Source organism: Chenopodium album, chromosome 1, assembly GCF_948465745.1.
Source record: "Chenopodium album chromosome 1, dcCheAlbu1.1, whole genome shotgun sequence".
NCBI classification, from domain to species: Eukaryota; Viridiplantae; Streptophyta; class Magnoliopsida; order Caryophyllales; family Amaranthaceae; genus Chenopodium; species Chenopodium album.
The window spans coordinates 31,703,749-31,716,676 of record NC_137834.1 but is presented as its reverse complement, the minus strand read 5'-3'; positions in this window follow the sequence as shown (position 1 = coordinate 31,716,676).

The window sequence follows — 12,928 nt, the reverse complement described above, 5'->3', positions numbered from 1 at the left end:
AGGCCCAGCACAAGTGTGCGGGCTGCTAGTGCTACTAGCCAGCAAGCCCAGCAGCTTGTGCGGGCTACTAGCGTTGCTATCCAGCAAGCCCAGCGGCTTGTGCGGGCTGCTCATGCTCTCAGCCAGCGAGCCACGCATCAAAGATGCGGGCTGTTGCTGAGGGCTGCTGCACCTCTTGCGCCTTGGCCCAACATTGGCGCGACTAGTCTTGTGATGCTAGCACGCACCAGCCATCCTAGGCGCGGCTTGATGCGCATGCGATGCTAGGGGTATTTTGGTCTTTGTTGATTTTTTATTATTTTTATTTCTCGTCTTTTACTATTTTTCGACTCAACTTCCGACGTTCGGATTCGATGCTCTAAGCTCGAATTCCCGACGTCTAAATATTAATTACTCGGTTGACTTTTTTATTAATTCATAATTAATTAGTCACTTCGGTTCGTTAGTTGCTTGGGTGTGACCCGAAGGGTTCAGTCAAGATTAAGTTGTACTATTAATTATGCATTAATATTACTGATCAGAAGCGGCCTCCACCCATACATTCTAATCACTTGACCTTACTAACTATATTAGCTTTCTAATAATTCTGAACCTAACAATGGAATAGTACACTTTTTCAAAGGACACCATTCATTTCAATCTCCCACTTATCCTTTCAGACAAGCGCGCATTTAGTATACAGCCTTTTTCCTATGTCACTTAATGTTTGTTCGTGAACTATAAGGTAATATTATTTCGTCATCCTTATTACGTCCAGAAGTGTTTCTCGATTCTAAGTCCGACTGTCAATAAACAGATGATTTCTAAAATCCATCCGAGCACGGCCATGAATTTTTACAGTCTCGCTCTACGAGAGGCCTTGTATACAACAAAGACATCTTCCCTATTTTAGTAGGGGGACATTCCCAGTCTTCTAATGTAGCTGCTCTTACTGAGAGGACCTAGCCGCCCGAGTGTTGCCGTTATTGTAGACATCCATTTGTGTCTCCCCAAAACCAAACCTGGTGATGTGTACCTTTCATGTCGAACCATAATCGAATGAAGTGAAAGTGTGGAAAGTTTAGTGTTGCGGATAGTTTTAATTTCTTTTCCCTTCTGTCTGTTTTTGAAAACTTATTTTAAGAAAACAGCCAATCCAGTTTGGTTGGTCCATGATATGGGTCCAATAGTAGTGTAGTTGGATGGGGCTTGACAAGAGCTTTCCAACGATATATTATAAGCCGAATTCCGATGACTATTAAGGAAGTTATGGCCAATTTATTAAACTGGGCCGGTTTGAGCCTTATATGAGGCCCAATATGATTTATCATTCCCAATGGAATTAGGAATGGTTTTAGTCTTCTAGATTCTTTTAGAAGGTTCTTTTCATTCCTAATTTAATTAGCATTGATAAATTGACTTTTGTTGACTTTTCAGAGTTTTAATTAAAATCAAAGAGCATTTTAGAGGGAAATACGATTTTATCCTCCTGTACGACAATTTTTATCTGATTTTAGGAAAACGCGTGATTTTCTAAATCAGTGCCAAACGCCACTTGTAGCGCCTGGCGCTGATGTTGGCGCTGGTTTAGTTTTACGTGCGCCAGAACTCTGTTTTGATATTTTATCTTTTTGGTTGATTTTGTCTATAAATAACGTCTAAAAACTCCGTTTTGATTCCCAACTCTCATCAAAATTCTCTTGATTACTCTTTCTCTCTCTCTCTCTCACTCTCTCTCTCTCTCTTTTCTAAACTAGCTTTTTACATACAAAATTCCGCATTCATTAGATCTAGAAACACCTAGCCATATTCGAAGTTGCCTTTGCCCTAGACGTGAAAGGTTTAATTTCTGAGGGTTTGGTCCCAAATCTCTCTTTCAATAATTATTTAATTTAATTGTTTGTTTATTATTTTCCTTGAAGTTACTAACGCGTGTATTTTGTTATTAGAAAGAGGTACGAGGCATACAAGTAAGTAGTTTAATGGTTTTTATTGATGTTATGATGTAGAAATCATGTTTAGGTTGTTATTATGATATTCCTAGTATCATGTCTAGGGTAATTTTAATACTAAATATGATTGTTATGATTCCTGGGATGCTTCCACTACAAAAAATTGAATCCACTTGCAGACGATGGTCGGGGATGATGTGTCAAAGGCCGTGAAATGAGGAAGATGGAGTCATTGAGTACTTGAAAACCTTTGAGATGAGAGAAATGAAGTACAGTAGGGTTTTTTTCTTTTTTTTTTTCTTTTTACGAGAGATATAATACAGTGATTTTGAGAGGAGAAAGATGAAGCATACGCATAACTACATAAGTGGGTATTACCATTTACCTCATTTTCTTAAAATAAAAAAAAAATAAAAATAAAAATAAAAAAATTTACCACATAGTCACTACTTCGGTAAAAAAAAAATATGTAATAGCCATAGGTGGGTAGTATTGCCGTATTGAACTATTGGGGTAAAAATGAATGACTAAAAAAAAAGGAACAAAAATAATACTACACTAATCAAAATCAAATCAAAATCAAAAAACCGATCAAATGAAAAACGCTACCATTGAATTTTTTGGGCACCAATCTACATTTAACGGATTATTTATGTCTAATCCGATTTTTATTTATTAACCACATTTTATGGGGGTTTTTTTCGGTCTACGCATCCACTAAAAATTGGCGTCTTTCTCTAAAAGTCTTTTTTCTTTTTTCTATTAGTATAATTCCATAGCAACAAAATCGGGTTCAGTAACTATAAACAATAGTTCACTATATGCGTTTAGGTAAACCCTAAAATGAGTGTATTGAGAATAAAATTAAGGATAAAACCCTAGATTGTGAAATTGAATTGGATGATGACAAAAGAATGGAAAACTAATGCATTGCTTTGGTGTTATTTAAGTTTTTTCAACTAGTGATTAGTGATCTTTCAAAAAAAAAAAATTAACTAGTGATTAGTGATATCACTTGTAGTCATTGTTTGAAAAAAAAAAAGGCACACAAGTGTATTCTTATCATGGGAAAATTATTATTTGTGACACGTACTAGTGTAAAGTTTGCAAGGGGAAAAAACTATTCGTAACACATAAGTAAAGTTTGCCACGGGAAAAGAGCTACTCGTGGCACAAATGTAAAGTTTGCCACGAGAAAAGCGCTATCCGTGGCACAAGTGAGATAATTTCCACGGGAAAATAAATGCCCGTGGCATAAATTAATCCTCTTATTTTGGTATTGTATTATAGTTCATTTTTCCCGTGGCTAGATGAAATTATGCCACGAATTTGGAATTCCCGTGGCATAATTCGTGGCACAAGTGATGATTTGTTATAGTGTTCCTATTTTCTTACTAATATTTATGATTGTTAGTATCATGTTAGGGTTAAAGCTTTGATTTTTATTGCTTAGTGAAATGCTAGGGTTTGTTATTAATCTTGTTAGTATCATGCCTAGGATCTTGCTATTATTATGCTTTAACATGATTATGTTCATTATGGTTATAATTGTTATAATTTATGATCATGATTATTTTGATTATTATGATTATGATTATTATAATTTTTATTTTGATTATTATTATGTTGCTTGATGATATATTTTATTGTTATTGCTTGATCACACCTTTTATGCATGTCTAAAGGGAATTGGTACTAGTAATCACGCTTAATAAGATAATTAATAATCTTGTTTAGGGTTAATGTGATTATAATTCAAGTGATCGCCAATAATAGATTTATTTGTGCATTAAATTCAACCAACATAGATAAACAGGTTTAGGGCTAATCCTATTGATTGCATGTTAGTCAGAAAGCGCACATGAATACGATCTGAATAAAGTAGAGGCCTATTATTAGGGCAGGTTCAATCTCTTTTAGGTTGGATTTGTACCTTCATTCCCGAAACCTTATTTGGTTCAAGACCTTATGGAGTTGACGATCTCTTGGATTGTTAAGGGGTGTAACCTTCACCCTGTGAACGGTTTACAAGTTCCTAAAACTTGTTGGCGACACTTTTGCTCTATCTTTTTCCCATTTGGACGCCACCGTACTTTGGTGTATGATCACAGTGGGGTTCAAGCTAGGGGGATTAACGCTTGAAATTAATCCCTACAGTTTTTGGCGACTCCACTGGGGAGGATTTCTATCTTAATTCCTGAATTTGTTTCGGCAATGATTTAGAATGAGTGGAGGAGACTCGAAACGTTCTAAGTATTTCATGTGCGTAATTTTGATTTACATTATTGTCATATGCATAAAAAAGATCTCATGCATAGGATTTTACACTTAGGAAATTTGAGAAATATCATTCACAATAAACACCGAAATAACACTGCGCGAAACTGGAAAATTTTATCGAGCACAGAAAGCTGCTGAGGCATGTAGGAACTAGCGCCAGGGGCCAGAGCATTAGCGCTAGAGTTTTAACTGTAGCGCCAGACGCCAGGAATATGAGTTCTAATTTCGACCAGTTTTTCGTATTTTTTGATCGATCCTACTTCCTGATTGAATTTTTTCTCACTTTTCTGAAACCCATATGTGTTCTACATATGGACATAAACCTCTGGGAATTCATGCTTCATCTACCTGATTGAACGCTCTGAGCAACAAAGGGTACATCCGAGAATGTTGAATTCACCAAACCATGGAAGCGAGTTTTTTCTAAAACTCGCGGTGTCCCATCCACTCGCGCCAACCCTTCACGGTTAGGCTTCCGCGCGGTGCATCCGGAAAATTAACTATGGACCCTCTATTGACTAAACCATATCCCGAACTTTAGAGAACTAGAGCCATGGTTAGGTTGCAAACTCATTGCATCATATTGTGCCTACTTGACTAATTGTGCATTAATTGTTGTGCATATATATGTTTTCTTAATCGTTTGTTTGACTTGTGTTGAGATTTAATAAAGTAATGACTTAAAAAACTTTGCCTAATTAATTAATTAATTAATTTGAGTTAATAAAGTCTAATATTTTAATCAGAATTGACCTAGTACGACCTTAGGCATACCCCTGTTGATTAATAACACCGAAAACAGTCCCAGATTGAAGCTCCAGCATTGGCGCCAGAGTCTTGACTGTAGCGCCACTGTGTGGAGTGTGGCGCCTGGCGACAACTCTGTCGTCTGGCGCTACACTACACAGTGCGATGCCAGTCCTGTCGTTTTGTTGACAGTTCGGATTGTTGGTCGAGTCATCACCTAGTGTTTAATTAACCAGTTTTCTAATTAATTCGGTTAATTTTCGCTGTCAATAATACTTTGTCGAGTCATTAATTGAGTTTAGGCACTAAGTCGCATGGTCTTACACAAGAGTCCAAGCATGTCACTTACACTCAACGCACACACCAATACACATAATTTGACTATGTCTAAGAGAGTCTTGTATGCGCGTTTTTTTCTGTCATTTTTTTTAGGGGGGTAAGTCGGATATTAATCCTCGAATTTAAAAACTATACTTAGTTCCCTAAAAATATGTACATTATTTTTACCAAAAATATGCACCCATTTTTTCATTTTCTATTTTTTCCTCTTTAAAATAAACCGTAAAGTCAAGTCGATTCAAGTCAAGTAATTAAAACGCAAAATGGTTTAAATTACAGCGCGTGGTCAAGAAAGGAAGGACGGTTAATCAAAGACAACCTTTTCGTACAAGTCCAACTTTTCGACAAACCCATAGCTCGTAAGAGGAAAGCTAAGACCATAATGGCAACACATGAAGAAGTCAATGAGCTTAGGAACCAATTGGTTACTGTGACTGAAACACTGAAGCTCCTCACACTCAAGATCGATGATCCCGTGAAGCAACAACTGATGGACCTCATGGAAGAGAGTCTAAGCAAGCTATCTAGTGACTACAAGTTTCAAGGGCTTACTTCACAAGGGGAATCAGTAGACAAAGATCTTCTTCCGCAGAAGTTCAATGCCAACGACATCCCGAAATTCAAAGCAATTGATAACCCTTATTTTCATTTAAGAGCCTTCGAAACAATAATGAGTATCAAGGGTATCGATAAAAAGGTTTTCCCCTATCTGTTCTCACTATCTCTCGAGACCGTTTGCCAACAATGGTTCTTTTCTCTCGAGAAAGAAAAGACCTCTACCTGGGAGTCTATAGCAAACGCTTTCGTTGATAGATACAAGTCCAACATTCAAGTTGAGACTGACCATAGGGAACTTGAAATCCTTAAGTAGAAAGAGAACGAAGGCTTCACCTCTTTCTTTAACAAATGGAGAGAAACCTCAGCTAAGATGATTAAGGTGCCAAGTGAAAAAGAGTCTGTAAGGTTATTCATCAAAAACCTTCAACAAAAATATTCCAAGCATCTCAAGTATCAAAATAATCTCAATACCTTCAAGGCCGTCTACGACATTGGGATCAGTATTGAAGACGACCTGGTTAAGTTAAAAGCTGCCAACAATAACTCCAAAAGTGGCTGGAAAGAAAAGAAGAACGACAATCCTCCTTCTTCCAAAACCACCTACTCAAACAACGTTAGCACTTTTAATTTAGGTGAAGTCCTTGCTATGAACAATCAAGGGCAAAAGAAACCATTTAGGAGAAACTTTACTCCTATTGGCATGAGTTATGACACCGCATTTGATCGATTAAATGCAAAAGGTCATATAACTCCTATTCGACCATTTGGGGACCACCAGTCGAAAAGAGGACGGCTAATTGGAACCCCAATGCACACTGCAAGTATCACGAAGGTAGGGGCCATCTCACCGAAAACTGTTGGAAGCTTAAGGAAGCTATCCAAGACTTAATTGATAACAACAAGCTGCCATTGCCCCCTGCTAGTAAGAAGCCAAGCATTGATAATGCACCTCTCGCTCATGCCCTGGCTGTCTATGATGAGGAAAACGAGGTTGACCCCTTGTCTCTCATTAAACCTGTCAAAGAAATCCATGCCACGGAAGAAGAGGAGGAAAACTTTTTCGATGTCATGGATAACCTTCTAGAACCGGCAAGTAAAGAAGATATACAATTGCTCACACTGTATATGATGGAAGTATCGCATTTAATACGTGAAGCTCTGAAAGCTATAAAGGAACCCCAAAAGAAATATGACGAGGTTCCACTTCCGAAAGATGAATCTAAGAGAGAATTCACACCCATGAGAACGACTTACGAGGCAAAGCGTTTTCCTTTACAAGTCACTGAAAAAACCAAGAAGAGTAATAGAATCTACAATCCAATTGGGATCCCATATGCACAAATGTTCGAAATGCTCTCCGAGAGTGGCGAGATCAAACCTCTTGAACCGAGACCATTTGAATCATTGAAAAGGACAGATAGATATTACTGTTAGTATCATCAATCAGGGGGTCACACTATCAAAAACTGTTTCAAATTCAAAGATTTAGTTCAGAAAATGATTGATGAAAAGAAACTAGTCCAAGTTCCACAAGAGGACGATGCAACCATTAATGGAGTTTGGGACAGTGATGAAGAAGACATTTATTTAAAAGACATAGTAGGATCTCCACCTTCTGTGTCGTACGCCATGGATGACTTTTGGGCTGAAGAAGACTCATCAATAGACGTTCTCACAAGATCTGGGAGGATGCAACCTCCTGTTTCTACACAACCTATGCCGACCACACAACAAGTTCCCATACCTATCATTGAATGCAATGATATCGTTAAGCAGTTCAAGAAGACAAAAGTTGAGATGAACGTATGGAAAATTTTGGCGACATCTCGAGAACATAGGTTTGCTGTAATGAATGCCTTGGACAAAATTGTGATAGATTCTGACACTACTCCTGAGGGGTTAGCCAAATTCCTCACAAGTGATCTTCCTATTCCAATTAATTTGATCACCTTTTCTAACAAGGATTTACCTCTAGAAGGTGACAAACATTACAAGGCATTAAACCTCACAGTATTTTGCAAGAGAATGAATGTTCCTATGACTCTTGTAGACAATGGATCGACCATCAACGTTGGTCCACTCAGAACTGCAAGGATGCTAGGCATAAGGGATGAAGATTTAACTCCATCTACACAAGGAATAATGGCCTACGACAACACTCATCTTCAAGCTCTTGGTAAAATTACCCTGAATGTAACGGCGGGAGCAATAGAGCATGCTATCACTTTCCAAGTAGTAGACATTAAAGCTTCGTTCAATTTAATGTTGGGACGCCCCTTGGCTTCATGACCTAAAGGCCGTCCCCTCATCTCTCCATCAACAAGTAAAAGCTATAGTTGGGGGAATTCCTATCACCATCGATGCTTCGCCTATGAGGATCAAGTCTATAGAAAATCCAATCATTAATGTGGAGCACGACGAGGATGATGAAGACTTATGGGGCTTTAACGAAGAAGTCTCCTTAATCCAAGAGGATGAAAGGACCCCTCTTTGCCATGACTCCCATTCCAACATGATCGTAAATGCTATTCTAAAGAAACAAGGACATTTTCCTGGGATGACCCTAGGAAAGAAGAAAGGAATGGCAAAATCGCTGGAGTCACCTGGCCTCCCTAAGTTAGACACTTTTGGACTTAGTTTCGAACCGACTTGGAAAGATCTCAAGCGAGCCCAGAAAAAATCAAAAGCACGTAGAGACGCTCGCACTCAAAAGAAAGCAATCCCAATGGATCAGTATCCTCTTACACTTAATGGTCAATTTATAAAAGAAGGAGAGGATTATCCATGCCATGAATTTCCCGAGCCATTTGTTGTAAACGGCATAAGACAACCGGGATTTGAGATTTTCTTGGATTGTTACTTCACAGATGAAATCCCAACTCCTGTCCATAAGGAGAAAGCACCCCCATGCTTTGATTTTAACGTCATGGGATTACTATTTGGGCGAGAAAAGAATGAGCCAACTTATAAAGAGGATAACTCCTCGCTCATTCAAACAGTTCTACAAAGCGAAAGCTTCGATCCCTCGAAGCTTATCACTCCAGCTGAAGGATCACTACAAGGGTGGCGCAAGACCATCAAGGTGACCACTCCAAGTGGAAGGAAGATATCTATCACGACATGGGAAGGACTAATGTTTGAAGAGTCGTCTGAGTCGGAGTCTGAGTCGGAGTCTCTCCCTATAGAGTCTTCTTGGTATGTAGTAGTAGCACCTCCTCCCTCTATTTCTTCTCCTAGAATAGTTAGTAATCAAGTCCCTGAGGACATATCACTCTTTGATGTAATGATATCAGAGTATACTAATATTTCTCCTTCTCCTTATTTCTTGTGTTCTTATCTAACCAAAGATGACGAGCATTTCTTAACTAACGATGAAAAAGACAAAGAAATTATTAAAGCAATGGAAACGCTCGAAAAGAAAACACCGGTAATTAAAGAAACTGAAACGGTTGATATCTCAAATGATTCAACCCATAAAAGAGAAGTTAAAATCGAATTAATACTTAATGAACAAGAAAGAACCGATCTAATTAACTTACTTAAAGAATTCATCGATGTATTTGCTTAGTCATACGAAGATATGCCAGGCATTAATAGAGAAATAGCTCAACACACTATACCACTAATTCCAGGAATGAAACCAATAAAACAAAATTTACATCGAATGAAACCCGATGTAGCTCTTAAAATAAAAGAAGAAGTTCAAAAACAAATAACTGCAGGTTTCATCAAGGTATCCAAATACCCCGAATGGGTCGCCAACGTCGTCCCGGTTCCGAAGAAAGACGGAAGGGCAAGAATGTGTGTCGACTATCGAGATCTAAATAAGGCAAGTCCAAAGGACGACTTCCCCTTTACCACACATCGATATTCTATTAGATAACACGACAAATCACGCGCTTCTCTCATTCATGGATGGGTACGCAGGTTATAATCAGATTCTCATGGCAGAAGAAGACATGGAGAAAACAACTTTTATAACACCATGGGGCACTTACTGCTACACGGTAATGCCATTTGGGTTCAAAAACGCAGGTGCTACCTACCAACGTGCAGCAACTGCCTTACTCCATGACATGATGCATAAAGAGGTCGAGGTTATGTCGACGACATGATTGTAAAATTAAAAGACCGTCCAAGCCATCAAGTAGCCTTAAGAAAATTCTTCGAAAGGCTAAGAAAATATAATATGAGGTTTAATCCATCTAAGTGTGCTTTTGGAGTCACCTCAGGCAAGCTTTTGGGTTGTGTCATAAGCTCTAGAGGGATAGAGATAGACCCAACAAAAATCAAAGCAATCATGTCGATGCCATCGCCCAAAACCGAGAAACAGATTCGAGGATTTATTGGCCGGTTGCAATACATAAGTAGGTTCATATCAAAATTGACGACAATGTGTGAACCAATCTTCAAAAAGCTCAAGAAGAATGTACCAGTGATATGGGACGACGAGTGTCAAAAAGCCTTTGAAAAGATCAAAGCCTATCTCGTAAATCCTCTCGTATTAGCACCAGCACTTCCCGGAATACCTCTTAGGTTATATTTGACGGTTACCAAAGAGACAATGGGAGCTATGCTAGCACAAGAAGTAGAAGGCAAAGAAATGCAATTTACTATCTTAGCAAAAAGATGCTCGAATACGAAACACGCTATACACCACTTGAGAAGTTGTGCCTCGCCTTGGTGTGGGCCACAACCAAGTTAAGACATTACATGCTAGTGCATACCGTCTTCGTAGTCTCCCGATTAGATCCACTCAAGTATCTATTCGAGAAATCTACACTCAATGGACGCATATCAAGATGGATAGTCAATTTAGCCCAATTTGATGTAAGATTATGCCGCAAAAAGCTATCAAAGGATCCGTGGTGTTAGACTTTCTAGCAGACTTTCCAATAGAAGACTCGACGCCAATACAAGACAATGAATTTCCAGATGAAGACTTAATGGTTACTGAAGACGATACTTGGACCTTTTACATCGACGGAGCCTCAAACCAAAAAGGATGTGGCGTTGGAGTATTACTAGTATCACCTAAAGAAGAGCATGTTCCAATCTCCATAAAGCTTGATTTCGACAATACCAACAATGCTGCTGAATATGAAGCATGCGTGGTAGGCCTTGAAACATCTTTGGCATTGGGAGTAAAAAAGTTAAGGATATTCGGAGACTCTTCTTTAATTATCAATCAAATATCTAAAAGGTGGAAAGTAAGGAGCGAAAGTCTAGCCCCTTTCGCTCCTTACCAAACCTATTTTAAAATTCTTACCGATCAGTTAGAGAAGGTAGAATACACATATCTACCTAGGGAAGAAAATTAATTTAATGACGCCTTGGCAAGACTAGCCTCAATGGTTAGGATTCCCACGGAAATCGAGCAAATTCCTCTAACTATAGAAAAAAGGCACAAACCAGCATACATCCAAGCTATAGAAGACGACGAAGTAGTCCAAGACGAAGAAGAAGAAGAAGAAGAAGAAGAAGAAGAAGAAGAAGAAGAAGAAGAAGAAGAAGAAGAAGAAGAAGAAGAAGAAGAACCGTGGTACACGGACATACTCAATTATGTCACCAAAGGAGAATACCCTCCCCACGCTGACAAAAGAGCAAAACGAGCATTAAGGCTTTTGGATTCCTAATATGTACTCATAGACAACGAGCTACATAAAAGGGTACCTAAGGGTCGAGCTCTCTTATGTGTAGGAAAAAAGGATGCACAAAGAGCAATGAGGATAGTCCACGAAGGAATCTGTGGCACTCATATAAATGGCAAAATGTTAGTCAAAACAATAATGCGAGAAGGATATTATTGGACTACAATGAATAGGGATTGCCATCAATATGTAACAAGATGCCCTAAGTGCCAAATCTATGCCAATTTACAACATGTTCCTCCACCCTTGCTCTACACCTACACGTCGCCATGGCCATTCATTCTACTCGATGAGAAACGACTAGAAGCTCTACATCACACTCAGTGTTATCACACTCGCATAACTAGGCATTTTAATAAGAAGGACAAGACAAGAAACATCAAAGTAGGAGACCTGGTGTTAAAAGCATTAAGGAAAAATGTTTTAGATCCAAGGGGAAAATTTAGACCTAATTGGTACGGACCCTACATTGTCAAAACAATCCTGTCAGGAGGTGCAGCAAAACTAACTGATATGGATGGCAATGAGTTCTCGAACATGACAAATCTTGACCAACTTAAGAAATACTACCCATAACTACTTGAGTAGGATACTTAAGAGAGCTGCGTTTGGCCTGATTCCTTAAGAAAGGATACGTAGGCAACCCTTTACGGGTGCGGCCACTTTATTTTTTTCGAAAATCTCGCGTCCCAGAATTAATTAAAAATTCGACAGAAGATCGGCGAAATATCGGCTTCACGGAAAACTGTCCAGTGCCAGAAATTGAGCTTTAGCGCCAGCAGACGAACATCAGCGCCAGCCGACGGCACCGTCGCCTGACGCCAGACTTCCCTGATCATCGCCAGTCTCAGACAATCGATGCCAATTCACAGCTAAATTCTGGGCATATTTCGGTGTTTTTCGGAAAATTTTCGACTTCCGTACTCGAAGAATTTCTGGAAAATTGATTTTTTTCGGTTTTCATTGCTTTAATAAATTAATTTAAAGTACATAATTTAATTAAAAGCTGAAATTTCATTAATAAAATAAAATTACATTATTGATGGAATTTTAATAAACTGAAATAAATTAACTTTAAATAAAAAAAATAAACGAAGTCTAATAATTTGAAATTAAGCAATGCTCCTAATCTTTCTTTTCTTTCCTAGCCCTTTTCCAATTTTTGTCTGCTTCCTCCTCCTCATCCATAACCTTAGCTAGTAGGCATCCTTTAGAGGACCTACATTCAATCTTAGAGTAGATAGTTTCCCCTTCAGCTAGGACTCCATGCTTCTTTTCTACCCAAGCTTTTTTCTCTGTGGAGTCAACTTTCCTTTTTCCCTTATCTTTGGTAGTACTTTTCTTCCTAGGCATTGCAGGTGTTTTGAATTCTACTCTTTCACCTAAGCGTTCCTTGGCAGGAATCACCCAATCATCTAGACG